Source organism: Mauremys mutica, chromosome 10 (genome assembly GCF_020497125.1).
Source record: "Mauremys mutica isolate MM-2020 ecotype Southern chromosome 10, ASM2049712v1, whole genome shotgun sequence".
NCBI classification, from domain to species: domain Eukaryota; kingdom Metazoa; phylum Chordata; order Testudines; family Geoemydidae; genus Mauremys; species Mauremys mutica.
The window spans coordinates 3528028-3545689 of NC_059081.1; the positions used below are offsets into that span (position 1 = coordinate 3528028).

The 17662-nt window shown below is 46.4% G+C and overlaps 1 long non-coding RNA gene across 1 annotated transcript in view; it reads right to left on the reverse strand.

Moving 5' to 3' along the window:
- Positions 1-13702, reverse strand: part of LOC123378304 — a 56123-nt gene extending 42421 nt beyond the window's left edge. Inside the window, exon 1 of the long non-coding RNA XR_006582556.1 lies at positions 13318-13702. This is a non-coding gene — a long non-coding RNA (uncharacterized LOC123378304). The remainder of the gene's footprint in view (positions 1-13317) is intronic.
- Between the last annotated feature and the right edge of the window lie 3960 nt (positions 13703-17662).

Here is a 17662-nt window from a genome sequence, read left to right on the forward strand (position 1 = left end):
GGTTTTCACCAGCTGAGGAACTCGCATGGAGATATTCAAATCCGTTTGAGTAACAGCTCCCCCTGATGGTGTAAGTAGTTGTAAATACAAGGACCATGTTAATATCACTGCATCTGGAAGCTCACAGCATCTTTGATTATTACCACTTACTATTTGTATTGCAGTAGAGTCCAGGAGCCTCAGTCTTGGACCAGGACCCTGTTGCGTTAAATGATGTGCAAATGCAGAATTGGTTCCTGGCCCTCTAAGTGTAAGATCAGAAATAACATAAGAACGGCCAAAGGTCCATCTAGCCCAGTATCCTGTCTTCCAACAGTGGCCAATGCCAGGTGCTTCAGGGGGGATGAACAGGAGAATGCATCAAACCGATGGGGGAGCTTTCCACATTCAGAGAGTAGAGTGAAGAAACACCAGCTGCTGTTCCGTTTGTTTCCATGGAAGCTGTTACACGTGCACGCCAGGAGATCACTGATTCTTATTTATATTTATTACAGCTGCTCAAAAATCAGACTGTCCATCCCATGGGAAATTGGGATGAAAAGTGGAAATAGCACCATTTTTCACAGAAAAGAAGATCGAGTGAAAATTGGAAATGTCGAAATTTTGCGGTTCGCTTTGGTTCAACTTTGAACTGCATCTGCCTGAGCTGCCGCAATGCATCAGGGAAGATTTTTGTCCAGCCAGGGAGCTCAGCCCATAGAAGAAAATGCCTGAGTCCCCCAAACTGCAACTGCCAGCAGCACTTCAGGCAGCTTTGGCTGACACAGACTAAGGTCGAACTGATGCGAAATATTTGACAAACCTAAAATGTTTTGAGTCAGGACAACTTGACCTGAAATGAAATGTTTCATTCAGATTTTCCCAATGGAAAATTGAAACATTCAGACAAGATTGAAAATTTCCCAAAAAACATTCACAGAAAATTTCTGACCAACTCATTAAAAAGACATTCCCAGAAAAAGCATCGCCAATTGTCTTACTATGGACCTGTTCTGTCTGCTATTCCTTTTTGGACTGGATTTTCAAATGCGTTCAGTGTTGGCTTAATTTAATGTTTGTTGAGCTGAATGGTAAAACTCCGATTAATTACAATGGGAACAGAGTTAGGCCAATTTTGAGTGATTAAGGAAATTCCATCCTGTTTTTCTTTTTGTATTGTTCTATAAGCTGTATGCTTTTTGAAACGTATTGTCTTTGGGTTCTCAGTGGCCAACTAGTCAAAAACGTTCTCTGATTTCCTCTTCTTCTATGCTCAGTTATAAAATCTACAGTTTGCAATATTCATAATTTTCAGAACAAGAATTATTTGCGAAAGAAATTCACAAATAATTCCAAATAGTGAACTTATCAGTTCATCGACAGGATACTCAGCTTCCAAAAGCAACAAATGTGCAGTAATTTGAAATTCACCTGTGAGAACATGGGATGGAGGCCACCAAAGAGAGCCCCCTTAAAATCATTAACTCCCTGCTTTTGCCCTGGACAGCAGCATTTTAAAGTGATGGTTAAGGCTACGATTTGGTCATGGAGGTCGTGGAAGTCATGGAATCTGTGACGTCCACAGATCTCTGTGACTTCAGCCTGCAGCCGCTGGGAGCTACAGGGTAGCCCCGCATCCTGTGGTGGCCGGGAGCTGCGGGGTAATCCCCAGCAGCTCCCCAGGCGGCGGCAGGGGAATCCCCTGGAAGCTCATTATAAAATAATGCACTTTGGAAAAAATAACCCCAACTATACATACAATATGACGGGGGCTAATTTAGCTACAACTAATCCGAAAAGAGACCTTGGAGTCATCGTGGACAGTTCTCTGAAGACAATTACGCAGTGTGCAGCGGCGGTCAAAAAAGCCAACAGGATGTTAGGAATCATTAAAAAAGGGATAGAGAGTGTGGAAGTAGGGAAAGAATTAACAAGGATTTGAAGGGGATCTTAATGCATGTCAGTCAGTTAGCAAGAGTTAGGCCAGCTGTAACCCTAATGACGTGAGACTTGTAGAAGCGAGGATGGTGTGAGGCGAGAGGGAAAGAACTGTGTAAGAAGTTATTACGACCTTGCAACTGATAGCCAAATATGTAGACTGGCGTTTCCTAGAAGTGAGAAAAATAAGATAGCAGGATGGCTTATGTATAAACAAAATGCAGTAGTTGCTCATTATTGTCTGTATTATTGCTTGTTATTGTCTGTAACAAAGGTATAAAGGCTTGCTGTAATTGTTTACCTGTTGAGAGACCTGTCCGGGACTGGGGCGACCCTGTGTCCTAGGGCACTCCTGCCCTCTATTGTAATTACTGGAGAAATAATAAAGTATTTGATTTTGCTGCACCCAAAGAAAAAGCGAGAACTGAGTTTTTCTCTGACAAGAATAAGACGGAGAATATCTTATTGCCCTTATATAAATCCATGGTACGTCCACATCTCGAATACTGTGTACAGATGTGGTCTCCTCATCTCAAAAAAGATATACTGACATTAGAAAAGGTTCAGAGAAGGGCAACTCAAATGATTAGGGGTTTGGAACGGGTCCCATATGAGGAGAGATTAAAGAAGCTAGGACTTTTCAGCTTGGAAAAGAGGAGACTAAGGGGGGATCTGATAGAGGGATATAAAATCATGAGTGGTGTGGAGAAAGTGAATAAGGAAAAGTTATTTACTTGTTCCCATAATATAAGAACTAGGGGCCACCAGATGAAATGAATGGGCAGCAGAGTCCAGCAGATCCTTTGTTGCTGCCTAGGCCAGTGTCCTTTGTTCCTGTGAGGCTGGGCTGGGTTTGTCTCATACATGGCCTGATGAGGTGTGAACTGCCTCTCTGCTCTTGGAGAGTTTGCCTGGGCTAGTTTTAAGCCATGAGGACACATTTTCAGACTCATAACTATATACTTGAAATTATTACCTATAACATTAACATAACAACAATGCCCAGTGCATCATGAGCTTTCTGAAGACACCCAACATCACGAACTTTGCATTGGATACCACACAATCATTTTATAAGGATGAACATGGGGGTGCAGGGTGTTCCCCCGAGGCACGAACGTCACACTGTCTCACAATGAAAGTTATGTCTGTGGTGCTCCCACCCAATCTGAGTCTACATTGGATACTGTTCTGACAAGCTGAGTGAGCAAAATACAAGTGAGGATTGTACCACTGACAGAAATCAGGGAGAGCCCTTTTAGTTGCTACACGGAGATTTGTTGTCTTTATTTGTGTATAGCATAACTACGATTGCATCTGTGAATGTTCTCTGGTTCCCAGGTAGCCTTAATAATGTCATCTAGATAGCTGACAGTTTTTGGGCTGCAAGTTTAAAGATTTCAGCTGTCTTTGCTTGGTGATTTACCTGATGGCATATGGGCCTGTGGCTACATCGCTATAAATAAACTTGCCTTGCCTTGCCTGACTTCATTTGTTGGATAGGTGGCTGCGCAATTTCTTCATGTCTGGGGTGCTGGATTACCTCATCTGAGTCAGGTGGGTTGGCAGTAGAAGGATGGTGGAGTAGCTCAGTAAAGTGCTGCACCCATCTTTCGGAGATGCCTCTTGTGCTTGATTAATGTAGATCCATCTTAACTTTTTAGGGGAGCTGGTCCCAATTTTGATGGGTCACAAATAGTTTTTAGGGAGTCATAACACAACTTTGTGTTGTTAGTAGCAGTGCAATGCTGTATTGCTTATGCTTTCTTTCCCTCCTAGTTATCCTGTAGAACAAGCAGATGTCTTTGAGCTTTGGCTTGCAGGTACTTGAATTTGTTTGTCTTTGATGTTGATTCTTTGTCATTTTGCCAAGATATAAAGACATTATACTTTTCCTTGAGGATCTTTTTGATTTCATCATCATTTTCACCAAGCCAGTGTTGTGTTGTCTTTAGTTTTTCCCTAGAGTTTCTTCTGAGGCTTGAAGGATGGCCTATTTGAATAGATTCCACATTTTGAATGTGTCATGGGGTGATTATGGGACGCTATCAATTTGTTCCTGTAAGTTTCCCCTTATTTTTCTGGATGGAGTGGATGTCTCCATTTAGCAATGTCCGATCTCAGGTTAATCTGCTCAGCATTGTTTCACTGAGAAGCCGCATTGCGAAAATTCAGAATGGTTCAGACTGGCCTGTTGTCAATCCAACAGTTTTCTCCTGGAATTTTGCTGGTGATTTTGATGTCCCTGGTGTCTCTTTGCTGTGTAACGACATAGTCAAGCCGGTGCCGCTGCTTTGATCTCGGATGCATCCATAAAGTGTTATACTGGTTGGCTTGCCTGACAATTGTGTCGGTAATAATGAGCTCATACTCAGCACACTTGCTGAGTAGGAGGAGACCACTGCTGTTCATTTTTATGTCTCCATTGTTCTTCATTACTCCACTCCAAGCCAGACTGTCTTTTCCAGCCATGGCATTAAAGCCTCCCAGTTTCTCTTCCCTGGGTGCAGATCTAATTCCATTACATCATGTCACCCAAATCAGAGTAGACCTGCTCTGCTATTTCTTCGGTACGGTTCATGCTTGGCTCATAGGCACTGTTAAGTTTGGCAAAGCGTGAATTGCTAATTGGAAGTCATAGAGTGAATTGGGGCTGTTTTTAATGGCATAACCAGTGCCACACATTCTGTCTTTCCCTATTGGTCTCCCTTTCCAAGAGAATGTGCAGTCACCGCCTAGTTCCTTCATGGAGTCTTTGTCTGCAAGGCTGGTTTTGCTAAGGGCAGCTGTGGCAGTGCTGGATCTAGGAAATTCCCTTGCAAATAACGTTGTCCGTCTTCCAGCTGCTGCTGTGTTGTCCCTGTCCATTAGCGTCTGTATGCTCCATGTCACCCCAGTGAGAGCGCTTATATTTCTTACAGAATGCCTGCTGAGCGGCTGATCCCCTAGTCACGCTGAACTGGCCAGATTAAAGAGGGCCTGGCAGTGCTGAGGGCACCTTCCCTTACTAGCATGAACTGTGCTGCCCTGAAAAAGGCTGCTCAGTCATCTGGGTGTTGCTGAACAGCCTGGCTGCCCAGGATTCAAGACTGAACAACCAGAGTCCCACGTCAGCATTTTGGTGACTTCGCCTTCTAGTGTTCATCTCCACCCGTCACGTCACCCCTCACACATTGCTGCAGTGGGCTAGCTGCTCCAAGAAGCCGTCATTAGGAGAGGTCTTTTCTGCCCATCTGCCAGAGCAGACATTTCCCCTCATGGCTACCCTCCAGTGGGTTTAGCCCACCATTCGAGGGTGCTGCCACTGCCACATACGAGCAACTTCTTTGAGCCACAGGTGAGAACTGGGTGTGACGGGAGGACCAATGAAAGAGAACCACTCAAAGAGCGCGACTGTCTGACTTTCAGAAGAACTCAGTCTCCTTCTACGGGCCCCGCCCCCAATCAAACAGAAAAGAGTCATCATAGAAGAACTAAGTATCCAGTTGACTAGGTCCAGGTCCAAAGGTGTTCCTGATCTATTGAGGTAAGACTATGACCATGGGGATGGAACCTTATTACAGCACTGAATTAAGCTTAAGTGATCTATGCAATTGAATTTTCAACAGGAAATGGTCGTCTAAGCTGCTAAAATGGAGCATTAGCATATCGTAGAGCGATAAATTTCATTCATTCAGAGCAGGGCAACTGAGGCCAGGTCTATGCTACAGACCTATAGTGATATAACTACGTCACTCAGGAGTGTGAAAAATCCAGACCAGGTGTCGTTATACTGACCTAACCTCCCTTGTAGACAGTGCTATGCTGACACAAGAGCATCACCTGCTGACATAGCTACCGCCTCTTGGGGAGGTGGATTAACTATGCCAATGGGAGACCTGAGCGATCCGCATGCCACAGCCTTGGGGTTCAGAATCTCTCATTTAGATCCCTGAGTGCAATAATAATAATAATGTTACCTTAACGTTAATCACCCTGCTTGCGAAAGGACCTCAATGACTGTAAGTTATTTGGACACAGAAAATCATTTGACCTGCCAGTGCGATGCAGCCACCACTTGGGTGGAATGCAGCTGCTGCTTAACAGCTTACAGCAACATTATGCAGCAGTTTAAGAAGGCAATGAAATGAAGCTGGAGGATGAATTTAATTACATGTTCAACTTAAAACATGTGAGAAATTCCACAGAAGTCAGTGGGACTTACGCACATGCTCAAGGGCATTACTGAATTGGAGTGTACGAGGGAAGATGCAGCAAAGAATCCTGTGGCACCTTATAGACTAACAGACGTTTTGCAGCATGAGCTTTCGTGGGTGAATACCCACTTCTTCGGATGCAAGGGAAGATGGTTTGGCAGTTACTTAGAATCATAGAAGATTGGGGTTGGAAGGGACCTCAGGAGGTATCTAGTCCAACCCCCTGCTTAAAGCAGGGCCAACCCCAACTAAATCATCCCAGACAGGGCTTTGTCAAGCCTGACCTTAAAAACCTCTAAGGAAGGAGATTCCACCACCTCCCTAGATAACCCATTCCAGCCACAGCTGGCCCTATAAAAAGGCTGTGAGGCAGGGGCTCAGGCAGTCTCTCTCTGTAGCTGTGGAGAGAGAAGGACTTGGCTGCCTAGGAGCTGAGCCGGGTGCCTGAGGTCGAGCAGGGCTGGGGGAAGGCCAGAGGAGCGGGGGAGCTCCAGCCTGAAAACCCCTCAGGCTGCAGGCCTTGGTAAAGGCCGGGAAGGGTACTGGGGTTGCAGAGGTGCAGCCCAGGGTAGGCAAAGGCAGCAGGTCCTAACCCTGTTGCCGATGATGAGTGGCTCACAGACTGCAGTCCGCCCCAGGGAGCGGGGGCTAGATGGTGACTGGCACTAGCCACTGAGGCAAGGTGGGATAGAGCGTTGGGGGTTCCCCAGGGAGGGGAGATCCAGAGACTGCGGGGGTATTGCAGAGGACAGAACCCCGAGGGAAGGGGCACCGGGGTCTGGGAGGGACGCGGGGGCCTGAGTGAAGTGGGACATCAGCCAGCAGAGGGCGCTCCTGAGCTGGAGAGCTAATTCCCAGGATGACCAGCAGGAGGCGCCGCGCCGGTGAGTTGTCACATCGCTACACCAACCGAGATCTCCCCCGTTGCAGCTTGAGACCATTGCTTCTTGTTCTGTCATCTGCCACCACTGAGAACAGTCAAGATCCATCCTCTTTGGAACTCCCTTGCAGATAGTTGAAAGCAGCTATGAAATTCCCCCTCACTCGTCTCTTCTGTAGACTAAATATGCCCAGTTCCCTCAGCCTCTCCTCATATATCAAGTGCCCCAGCCCCCTAATCATTTTCATTGGGGCACATGAGTCCACATGACTTCAAATGGAATTGGACCAAGAATCTTGTACGCCTTCTCTTACCGATCACAAGTGATTAGGGACTAAGGAAGGGTGCCTCAAACAGCACTGCTCCATGCTGGGGTTCGGTGCTGGAAAATGAGTCACAAACCAGTCCCCTGCCCCTGTTTCCTATAGCCACCTGGGCTTCTGTCTGGAGGTGTCTTGTCCAAGTATTACTCTGGCCCAACTCTTGGTTAGCTCATGTGATGAGGAGAGATCTGGCCCACAGTTGCATGGTATTTGCAGAGCCCTCAGCTGGGTTCTTTGACCTGCCCCCGAGTTCCATCGCCTTGCAGCGTAACAGCGTTGCAGCGGGGAAAATATTAACCACAGAGATAGCGAAAAAAGGCTGGATTTGTCAGATCAAAGCGAGTAAACTTGATGATACCCGAGATTAACTTGTCTAAGGATGATAAATACAGTCGTAAAAGTCTCTAAAAATAAACTGGAATTCTGCTTCTAAGGCTCTTTCAGCCACTGGAGAAGAGTGTGTGGTCCAGGGTGATTAACACAAAGGGCTAAGAGACTAAGGAGCATCCCGGGTTCAAATCCGGGGCTGAGTTATTGCATGACCTGGGGCAAGTCACTTGCGGCTCTCTTCATCCTTTCCCGGCCAGCTCTGCTGACTAAAACGTAGGGAGGGGAGAACTGGCTTTGAATGGTCAGAGCTTAGCATTGCTCTCCGTAGCTCCTCAGCTGGTGTAAACTTCTGTCATTCCCTTCACTTCCGTGAATCTAAGCCGATGTATACCAGCTGAGGATCCGGCCCATTATCTCCCAGTGCTTTACAAACACCAGTGAATCAAGCCTCTTCATAATAGCCCTGTAAACCAAATATCCTTATCTCCCATTTCATAGTGCGGGGAGGGGATAGATAAATCTCAGGAACAGATTTCAGCCAACTTCTTGAACAAGAAGGAAGGAGCAGGGCCAAGGGGCTAGCATCGCTCTGCAAATTAGCTTGAAATAAGCAAGTTCAGGGTCAGTGTGTTCTTTCACAAGCAGGTTAGGATGGTTTCAGAAACTCCACATTACCACAGATAGGACCAAATGTTGCTTGCTTACTATTCATAGGAGTGTGCTCTTTCCCCTCTCAAGGTCAGCCTTTCAAAGAGCTAATGAAGAAACAATGCTTTCCCGAGCAGATTTTGGGTAAACAAGAGTCAGACCGAGCAAGGATGCTGTGTAAACCTTAATGGAAGCCCATAGAGATTTCAGATCTTTAGGGTGAAATTTGCCCCTGTACAGAGGGCCAGCAAAAGACCTATGGGAGCCTTAGTGGCACACAACCAGATGCTGGCCCTCTGCACAGAAATGGATTTCCCACTGTGCACGCTCTAAGCAAGATTTTGAACTGTGAAATTATCTGATCCTCTTCAAAAACAGCAAAATCAAGCAAATAAGAGGAAAGACGGTCTTGTGGATCAGGTGCTGGACTAGAACCCAGGAGAAGCTACGTCCAAATTCATGGTGCTGCCACTGACTCCCTGTGTGATCTAGGGTAATTCCCTTTGTCGCTCAGTGCCCCAGTTCCCCATACTACCAGGGAGTGTAATGATTCCCCCTTTGTCTTAAGGGTTTTCACAACAGGGCCCATTGCTCACTATGTATCTGTGCAGCAACCGGCATAGTGGGACTCTGATCACAACCTGGGCCACCCCATTACTAGGAACTATGGACATCAAGGAAACTCCATAGAGGAGGTTTGAATAGTTTTGATAGAACAGCCATACCGGGTCAGACCAAAGGTCCATCTAGCCCAGTATCCCATCTTCTGACAGCGACCAATGCCAGATGACCCAGAGGGAATGAACAGAACAGGGAATCAAGTGATCCATCCCCTGTTGCTCATTCCCTGGCAAACAGAGGCTAGGGACACCATCCCTGCCCATCCTGGCTAATAGCCATTGATGGACCTGTCCTCCATGAACTTATCTAGTTCTTTTTTGAATCCTGTTATAGTCTTGGCCTTCACAACATCCTCTGGCGAGGAGTTCCACAGGTTGACTGTGTGTGGTGTGAAAAAATACTTCCTTTTGTTTGTTTTAAACCTGTTGCCTATTAATTTCTTTGGGTGACCCCTAGTTCGTGTGTTATGAGAAGGAGTAAATAACACTTCCTTATTTACTTTCTCCACAGCATTGGTGTTGCATCAGACAAGACAATCAGGTAGACAAGAGACAGACAAAAAAGCAGAACAGAGAAAAGTTTGATATCACATATTGGAACAATGATTTCAAGTGAATTCTGGATTTCAAATGCCAGGTTCTGACTCACATTTACACCAATGTGACCGCTCTGGACTTGTACGTGACAATAGATTCAGATCCTTAATTCATAGCATAGGCCAACAACTCAACCACAGTGTATCATTGGAGGATAATGATATTCCTCTCCTTTTAAAACTCGTTTTTGAGATCTACTGATGAAAAACGCTATGTAAGAGTTAGGTGTTATTATTACTCCTCTCCTTGCACTGTAGCACGAACACAGGATTGAATCTATTCTGTTTTATTGTCAATTGGAAAGCAAAAACCCCAGAATTTTAGAAGCTCAAATGAAAAATTAAATCTTGAGGGCAGCACAGAATTCAACACTTGAAGGAAAAGCTGTCAAGATAAAAACCACACCGTGTATTTTAAGGTTTCTTGTTAATATTATGTTAGATCAGTCGATCTGGTGGGGGCATGGAGCTTGTTGGGCAAGGAAGGAAGAAGATGTCATGAAACTTAGCTGAAATGCAGCCCAGGTGCTCTGGAATATTTGAGACCTCTGCGAGTCTACCTGCTCCTGTTTAAAGCCTTTTCCAAGCTGGCAAAATCATTCATCTGACATGATTTACTCCAGGTTATTCAGTGAACAGATTATGATTTTTGACCTTGTCTTCCTTCATCTGAATTACTCATCAGGCAGCTTATGTGCTTCCTCTTTGGGCTCATGCAATATGAGCTTATACAATCACAAGATGTGGGCTTGAAGCAGAAATTCTGTTGGCTAGGTTCTGCAGGAGGGTGGACTAGATGATTATAATGGTCTCTTCTGGCCGTAAACTCCATGGGTGGAATCCTGGCTCCATGGAGGCCAATGACAAAACTTCAATTGACATTAAAGGGGCCAGGGTTCCACTCTATGGATCTATGAAATTTTTTAAGGTAACATCAGAGGCAATGTGGTCTAGCAGATACGGCATTGGTCTGCCAGTCAGGAGATCCTGATTCTAACCCTAGTTTTCCCATTATCCTCCTGTATGACCTAGTCATTTAATCTCTACCATTTATCTTGTCCCCTCATCAGGGCAGGGACGGACTTTCACAGTGTGGTTTTATGGCTCCTGGTGCAATGGGGCACTGACCTTGGCTTGGGACTCCCTGTGCAGTGTACTACACATAATTGTCGTGTTTTTAAGGATTGCTGATATTCTCAGCCATTTGGAATGATTTTGTTTGTCTTGTTTGGAGACCTGATCCTGCAACTCTTCCCCAGCTTGGTCTAAGAACAAAGCAAGCCTGACACACCCACCCCATGCAGCAAGGTGGGCTAACTGGGCCCAGATTCCTGCTGAACCTTGGTTCCCCTCTGTGGGGTAGACACCCCATCACAGAGCCCTTGAAGTTACATGATCTAGCTGTGTAAGCAGCTGGACAGATCCGAGTCTAACAAGCGGTTTCTGGTTTTATTCAAATGGGTATTGGCCATCCCCAATGGGACGCTACCGAGTCCTTGTCAGATGACGATTCTCCATAGGCCACAGGGGTGGAGGTAATCTCCGTGGAGGGCCCTGGAAAGAGGTCAGGGCACATGGAGGCAGACCCGAGGGGTCAGCAGGGAAAGAAGGAGCCGGAAGGACCTATGGATGCTGAGGAGGGATTAGAAGGAGAGGTAGGGTAGTGGCTTTTGAACTGCTAGGGCAGGGGCAAAAAGTGAAGCTGGCGACACAATTTTGAAATTTCAATACATTTTTCATCGACATTTCAGTTTTTTTAAAAACAGATGAAAAGGAATGTTAAAACGTTCACAAAGAACAGGTCCTGTTTTTCTGCCAGCTCTAGCAAGCCTGTAAGCCGAGGGCTAGAGTCACTGAGGGAATCAAGTCCCTTCCTGCGGATTTCTGAGGAGCGTTGGACCAGGCCCTGTATCTGCAGCTCAGTTCTGTGACCTACTGTTCCCATCCTGCCACTAAAAACAGCAAAGCGGGGGAGCGGTGGAAAAGGAGGAGAAAGAGATGAAAGCAAAAGAATGGCAGAGAAGGCGTAAGACCACTGGCCCGTCACACTGACCAACCTGTTCTTCTTGGGTATGTTCACATAGTGAGTCTTCGAGTCTGGGTCAACTGACTCGGGTTTGCAGGGTTTCTACTGCGGGGATAAATAGCAGTGTAGATGTTCCGGCTTGGGCTGGAACCTGAACTCTGAAACCTGGGGAGGGGTTTCAGTCTGAGCTGGAACGTCTATATTGCTATTTTAGCCAAGCAGCACGAACCTCCCTGATCCCGAGTCAGTTCAGCCGGGATCTGAGACTTGCTGCCATGGGGTTATTGTTTTGCGGTGTAGACGTGCCCCTAGTTTGCCCCCTGGGCCCAAGCCTTCTTGCGGGCTAAGCTCCGTCCCCTCTTGCCTTTCATGTTCTGAATCCTTCCCTTGCATCCCTCATGGGCTGCCACCAGCCATCAAGCCAGCCTTGGCCTCTCGCTTGTGCAGTGATTGCAGGCGATCACACACGTTCGCTCTCTACTAAAAAGCCTGCCCCTCAGTAATCAAGGCTGACAGGAAGCTGGCTTCGGCTTTTACTGCAGAATACACACACACCTCTCCGATTCCTACACGCTTCTCGCTGTTGGCCATAGTAAGCTCTGCTGGCAGTGTGACTGTGTGTTTGAGTTGCATGCTTGGGGGCTGATAGCAGCAGAAGATAAACCGAAAACGACTATTCCCCTTCCAAGCAGAGAGATGGTTCCACGTGACTCATGCGTGGGAAGGAATGGCACGTCCTTTTCTTAGTGGCTCTAACATCCGTTTAGTGGGCTACAGCTGCACCACAAAGGGGCATATGTTGGGTTTCATAAAAGCCCCAGCTCCTGCAGATTGTCTGCCACCGAAGCCTGAGGGCAAGGCTACCTGGGCACGTACGGGCCGGAGCAAGGTGGAGATGGCTGCTCTGCTATGGTGGATCTGGCTCAGTCTGCTAGTGGGATGAGGCAGACTCATGGTTCATGGGCTCTTAGGAGGAGGGGGATGAGAAAAATGAATGTAAAATTCAGTTCTTCAGCTCAGCTGCCCCTCAACAAATTCTTCTCTCTGTGTGTCTGTTTTTTCATCCTCAGACACAGAGCTGGACCAGTCTGGAGCAGGTGGGTGTTCATGAGGGAGATCATTTCAGGATCGGTTACAATGGCTGCCGTCTTCTGGGGCTGCTCATTCCAGGATCCCACAGCACAGATGCCAGGTATGGAGCAGAGAGATTGCTGGTGTCTGGCAGCTAGGCCACCCTGAAAGCAGCAGGTTGGGTGTGAGATGTTATACCTGTTCGTCTGCTTTTCCTCTCTCCTTTTAAAGACGAGGATGACTTGCACGTACGCACAGCAGCCGCTTTGCAGAAGGATCCCACACCACTTTCACAAATGAATCGCTGTTTAGAGGAACCTTCTGACTCACCACTGAAATGCAGCCATCTCTGGGGTGCGGCACAGCAGCTATGTAAGAGCTCACCAACCCTACACGAGAGATTGGGACAGGAAGTGCGGAGTACCTTTTCCGCTTCAAACTGCAGGAGGAATTGGGAGCAGCAGAAGGCCGTTACCCGGGTTGGAAATTGAATGGGGCCCCAGGGCTAACGCCTACACTCGTTTGAAAAGCTCTGGGGTCTCTTTAACAACCATGAGCGATCAAAACCTCCATTTTGCATCTCCTCTGAAGTTCCTCTTATAACATCTCTGGGGCATTGTTAGAGTGCCTCCTAGTGAATCACGAACAACACACCCTGGCACTCAGAGATCTCCTGCCAAAGTCTTTTCCTTGTTCATGTGCTAGCTTACCTTATAACCTGCGCTGCAGACACGTGGCTGGGGCTAGTGCAGGACACTGCTGACCACTCAGCATTGCATTCTTCAGGAACAGCATCTGATCACTTGCCAAACAGTGAGTGGGTGGAATGTACATCAACGGAAAATTCCCTTCGGATTCTTAGTTATTGTTCTGTAGCTGATGCTGTGGGCATACAGAGTGCTCTGGGAGCGGATAGGAGATAATGGTCCTGCCCTGGCTGTTTCAGGCTGTTGCAATGCATGGGAAAACAAGCCAGGCTCAGGAACAAGCGGAGACGCTATCAGTGGGGAGGTCAACGCTGGAAGCACAAGAAGTGTGAAGCTGTTCCAAAGACAGAGGGCAGTAAATATCCTCTTCCGGCCGCCAGCCAGCCACTCTCAGAGACAGCCTAGCTTGTTATCTCATACCAGCCGCAGTGCCGTGTGTGTGTGTGTGTGTGTGTGTGTGTGTGTGTGTGTGTGTGTGTGTGTGTGTGTGTGTGTGTGTGTGTCTGGGCCAGGCACAGCTAGGACTTGGCAACCGTGGTCTTACTATGTATTGTTCAGGGCTGTTGCAGATCTTATCCATATAGCAGCGCTCCTCTCTGCGTCCCCGGCAGGAGCCAGCCTTTAGGAGTCAAAGCACTATTGATTTCTAATGAAACTTGAGCACCCGGGTGGACAATGCATGTCTGAAAAATAGGACTTAGGTTCTTTTGAAATGTCGACCTTCTATCTTTCGCCTGTGTTTGTGCAGCCCCTAGCACACTGGAGACCTGATCTTGACTGGGGCCTCTGGGTGCTACAATAATATATAATAGCAATACTAAGTCAATTTACAAGGCACTCCAGTGATGCATATGTTATAGGAACCTTTGTGGCTAGCTGGCTTGGTTGCCATTATTCCAGAGTTACCCATTTCAAGGCGAGAAGGGGGCATTATGATGGTCAAGATCAAATGGCTAGAAGCGGTGGTAGACAGCCAAATCCAATCAGGAAATGAGATGCAAATTTTTAGCAGAGAAAGTAATTAGCCATTGGAACATGCGCGGTGGATTCTGCATCACTTTGAGTCTTTAAATCCCGGCGGAACGTCGTTCGAAGAGCACGTCTACACTGCAGCTGGGAGCATGTGTCCCACTGTGGGTAGACAGACGCTAGCTCTGAGAACAGCAGTGCAGCCTGGGGAGTACGAGTGGCGGCCCAGGCTAGTGGCCCAGGTACTACCCAGGTGATTGGGTTGGGTTGTGCTCGGGTTCGGTTGCCCTTTGGAAAGGGGAGGGGGGAGCTGGAGCTGGATACGTCTGCTTCCCCTGGATTCCTCTAGAAGTAGATGGGCCAAGTGCACCCCTGGTGTAACTCCACTGACCTCATCAGAATTACCCCAGGGTGGTGTTGCTCCACCAGAACTGGGACTGTACAATGGTGTCTTACCAGAACCAAATTTTTCCTCTTGCTCTCTTCTCCGGGATATTTCCCCCCCACATACCTATCTTTAAAGTACTGGACGTTGGTCACGTTTCTGATGCTAAACATGCACCATCTGATCTTCTATAGCAAAACCTTGGGGTCAAATTCCAAGCTGACTTCCATGCTACATAAGCTCAGTGATGCAGTTTCAGAGTGTGTGTGGAATTCTCCTCTGTTTTCCTAGATGTCGTCTTCTCCCATTTACTTACTCCATAGCAAGACTTTTTTTTCAGCCTGTGGATTCCCGTCCCTTCAAGCTACCGCTCACAACAGTTTTGTTTCCTTTCTTCATTGCTGTCTTGCACCGTTGGAGTTCAGGCCTCGTAATCCCTTCTCTTACAGACAGGGTGTCAATCTCTTCCTTGTCCTGACTTGCTGCTGTGGAATTCAGGGGGTTTATTCATTTTCATTCAATGAAACAGAAGCAAAAGCAGAAACTATACATGTCACATCAAGACTTCTAGCTTGAGTTTGTAGTCTGTAATCTATAGAAAACAAAATCTGCATCTTTCCATTCTCTTTGACTTTCTCTTCTCAAAGAAGATCCCTTTCCTAGGCTGCAGACACTGTGCCTAGCACAGCAGTTTCTTGCATTTTCACTTGGCGTGTCATTCTAGTATACCGTGCATCAATGCCACTTAAAGAATACACTGTTTCTAGAGCCTTCAGGGGTGTTTCCAGATGGATGACTTTGGGCAAAACTGATCCTCTCTCTTATTTTATTGTAAGTTTCTTCATTTGGAAAAACAACAACAACATTGGATTGGGCATTTGTATGGATAACAAGAATATCCAGAGCTATAATACAAAGGAATAAAAAAAATCAAGAGGTCAAAGCTTCATGTTTGAGGTCATCAGCCAACCTTTAAGCAATGGATGTTTGGAAGGAACACTCTAGCCTCTAGACTACCAACTGTAGGGGTTTCTTCTTTGAACTTTCAAGAGTCATACACTTTAAGGGGGCGTGATGTTACACCTCATAATGCTTTATGGAAATATGCTTATGAATGTATATGACATAACTGGAATATGTTTTATGCTACATATGCCATGTAACATAGCTTTGTAAAGGTTATGATCTACTGAATATATTCATCCTATTCGTATGCATGTAACATTTTTGTATTTGAAGTTATGAATATTGTCTATGTACTTGTTTGATTTTAAGGAGCCTTAGTAAGGCATTTGGGCAGCTTCTTGAGAAAGGAATTTGAAAGTTAAGTGCCCAATCAAGAAACACTTAAGCTAACAATGAACTTTAAAATGCCAATCCACATCTGAACTTTCCTGGGAATGTGGTCTGGCTTGTAAGGACTGAGTCATGTATGGACACGTGACTTGCCCATGTGACTCCAAAACTCCATCTTGGAGCTAGATTCTGCACAGGGGAAAGGAGAGGTCTCCACCCACAAGAGAGAGACTATTTAAGTCCCTGGGAGACCCCTCCATTTTGTCTTCAGCTGGCTCAAGAGCTAGCCTCTCCACCCCCAAAGGATACCTGAAAGAGACTGGAACAAAGGACAGTAACCACAGGGGTGGCAATGATTGCTGGACCCAGACTAGAAGGAGGCTAGTCTGTAAAAGAAGCTTATTAGAGCACCTCTGAGGGTGAGATTTCAGCTGTAATCACTTTCTTACTGTATTGGGCATAGACTTGCATGTTTTATTTTATTTTGTTTAGTAATTTACTTTGTTCTGTCTGTCATTACTTGAAACCACTTAAATCCTACTTCTTGTATTTAATAAAATCCCTTTTTATTTATTAATGAACCCAGAGTATGTATTTGCCCCCACCCCAGGTATTAACAGCTGTGCATACCTCTCTGTCAGTGTTATAGAAGGCAAACAGTTTATGAGTTTACCCCGTATAAGCGTTATACAGGGTAAAACAGATTTATTTGGGGTTTGGACCCCATTGGGAGCTGTTTTCAGTTAAGCCTGCAGTTTGCGGAGGACGTGGTTCAGGCCTGGGTCTGGGTTTGCAGCAGGCTAGCATGTCCAGCTCAAACCGGGGCAGGGCACTGAAGTCCCAAGCTGCCGGGGAAAACAGGCTCAGAGGTAGTCTCATCACATCAGTTGGCAGTTCCCAAGGGGGTTTCTGTGATCGAACCCGTCACAGGGGGTTAGACTAGATTACTCTTGTGGTCCTTTCTAACTCTATGATTCTATGATTCCTCAGAAGCTCCTGATGCTGTCTATAGTCAGAGTCAGAAATTCCCATCCCAGATCAGACCAATGGTCCATCTAGTCAGTGGCCTATGTGTTTTGCTGCTGCTGGAAGATGTCTGATGAGATGTCAGAAGGATATCCCTGGAGATGAAAATATTTATTTGCAGACCAGTCAAGAAGAGCCACGAAGAACAAACCTCTTCCCTGATGTGGCGGGACAGCCTCTAGGTACAAGAGGGTAGGTCATGTGCCTCAGTTTCTTTGATGGTGTGATGGGGACACCCATGTGTGATTTTGTGTGATGGGGACACCTATGATTTGAACTGAGAACCATCCCTCACAATTCATTTGACGCATTGGTAATCAGTTGGTGACTACCAATCTCATCTAAATTCAGGCCAGTGACTTAGCGATGAAAGGATCCAAAGTGAATGATTAACCTCCCAAATTTCTTCATTTTAAAATCAGCCATACATTTAAAACACAGGTGCATCGGTCTGAGAGCAACTTCTGGGCAAACCATCCCATCCCAGGGTCTCTCTCTTGTCAAATCTATTTTATTGGCTTTGTTTCTTATCTGATCAAATTCCTCTGCTGCTGGTGAGCCCACTCTCCCATTGGCGCAGGTCATCCCAATGCCATCACTCCAGCAGCCCATTACAAAGTGTTTTTTCCCCTATGTCTAACCACCACCATACACATAGTAAATAACAATAAT